The sequence below is a fragment of the Penaeus vannamei genome, chromosome 12 (genome assembly GCF_042767895.1).
Source record: "Penaeus vannamei isolate JL-2024 chromosome 12, ASM4276789v1, whole genome shotgun sequence".
NCBI lineage: Eukaryota > Metazoa > Arthropoda > Malacostraca > Decapoda > Penaeidae > Penaeus > Penaeus vannamei.
This window is the reverse complement of record NC_091560.1, coordinates 29,429,012-29,431,511: the sequence shown is the minus strand read 5'-3', so window position 1 is coordinate 29,431,511 and position 2,500 is coordinate 29,429,012.

Below are 2,500 nucleotides of genomic sequence, written 5' to 3'. Positions count from 1 at the left end.
ATAAAACAATATACAATCACAACAATCGAAGAGGTTTAACAACACTGCAAGGCTACAAAGACACCACAAAACACGGAAGAAAAGAAGAGAAGGTATCCAAAGGTTAGACTGAGGTCTGAACCCTGGGCTGAGGCAAACGTCTGCAGCGAAATAGCACGGTAAAAAGAGATGATTTAAAGAAATTGTTGTTGTGACGCATTGGATAATATCTGCACATGGAAAGATCAACACAGCATAAGCTCGGTTGACTCAACATACGAGATACTACGAGGGAAAGAGAGTGAGTAAGAGAGTTGATATTCTGCCCTCACTGCTTGACATGTAGTTGGCGTCTTGGGGTCAAGCCTTGGACTCTTATCGTCCGGACTTGAACTGCATAAGGAATCATTTTTCTTCCGAGACGTGCAGGTTGTCACACGGATATAATCACGCCTTGAAAAAGATACTCCTTTGGTTTCGTATATATCTGTTTGAATTGTTGATATTTATACATATACTTTAGGACAATATGTTGTACCTACCTTGAGATTGACAAGAAAAGGATGTAGTCAATTTTTGTTCCTTAGCTTACGTGAAAATCTGAGTTGTTTATTTTTTCATTTTTCTTTTGCTCTAAGTTCTCCTCACTTCATTTACTCTATTTTTCGTTCGGTCAGCTGATATAGACATCGGTTAGATATCACAACCAGAATTATGTTTACGCGACACTGGAGTCTTTTGATACATGGATATCCCGAACATCGCTGACCTAAATCACAGCTTTAAAGACAAGGAAACCCCACCAGGGCTTTGTCTTTCGAAGGAGGAACATATTCCCTTTCCGGGTTTCAATAGCGAGGTAGGAATATTTATCTTTTTTTCATATCTTTCACTTTCCCCTCTCCTTATGTTTCTATTTCTATACATTTTCTTCCACAATTTTCACAATTATTTTTTCCTCTCTTTATCCTCCTCCTGCACGCATTAATACATTTCCTCCTCACCCTCCTCTATGTCCACCTTATGTCCTCTTTTCCTATCTCCTCCTCATCTGTTTCTACCCCATTTCCTCCTTTCCTCTCCTCCTCATCTTTTTCCACCCCATTTCCTCCTTTCCTATCTCCTCTCCTCATCTGCTACCACCTCATTTCCTTCTCTCTTCCCTCCTCCCCATTTTTTTTTCTCCCCCTTCCCACCACCTTCTCCTCCAGACGTGGCCAGTCGCGACAACTCGTCCCCATCGATCACCCTCCATCTGCATCCTTGGCATTATTGTGTTCCTCGAGCTGTCCCGGGGAGTCGCCGCTGATAACCATCGCCACTGAGCAGAGAAAGACTCGGGAGGTTTAATTTTCAGAGTTTTTTTTTCTATCTTTTTTTCTTTTCTTTTTCTTTTTCTGTATACGCACCTGATTCAGACAAAACGCGAGTAGAAGTGGTTTTCTGCAGTGCTGTGATGAATCATATAAATATTAGTTTTTTCTTTTCTTTTCTTAACGTTATATATTTACATTTCTAAATTCGTTGTCTTCGTCTTCTTCTGCTCAGTATGCTTTTAGTTACGAATTGTAGATGTGGGCAAATAACTGTTGAAAACAATTGAGAAAGTCAAAATAATTTGATGGAATTAACACATCCTTCATGAACATAGAAAAAAAATCCATCATGCCCGGCAAAGGAATGAAGCGAAATGAAAGTGTGCAGGTGTTTCGAAAGTGTCGCATGGAGCAGACAGACTCGTAAGAACTGATGAAAAGTGAAGCGGGATTACAGATGGCGCCGCGACTTGGAATGCATTTGGTATGGAAGGAAAGGTACGTGTAATACAGGGTTGATGGGTTTGTTAAGAAACATACCACAACCTGTAAATAATTTTATTGTAAAGTGTAGGGAAACGCGGTCGAGTTCAAACTACAACGAAAGTAAATACCATCATGGAAAAAGTCGTGGGAAGAGAAAGTGAAAACAGTTTAAAGGGTAAGAACCGGAAGGCGGAAATACAGGCGCGGAGGGCCGACGGCGGAGAAGGAAAAGGAAGTCGGGCGGCGTGGAGGCGACACCCGACGCCTGGACGACAGGTAATGACCCGGGGACACGCTTTCCCATTATCTCGGGCCTTGGGGGTGACCAAGCAACCTCCTGCCGATCGACCGATAGTGTGCCGTAAATGTCTGTTTCTCTCTTACTGTTGCTGTATTAGAGAAAAGCGGGTCACTCCGAGGTGAAATGATGCACGTGCTATTAGCCGCTGGCAAATCGGTCTAATGAAAAAGAAAGTACGGTGGAAGGAAGAGGTTAATGTCATCACGTAAAAGAACGTGTGTAACTGTTTTTAAAAAAGCTGGTATTCTAGTTTCACTCAAGTTATGCCTTCAACTCCATTATCGCATCGAAGCTCATGTAACCGTCTTCACTTTACGATTGTATCTATTACAATCTTCCCCCTTTTACTTTCGTATAAGGGCAGTGCAGTAACAGGCGAACCCTTCCACGTCACATCGAATCGTTCCTTTAAATGCTT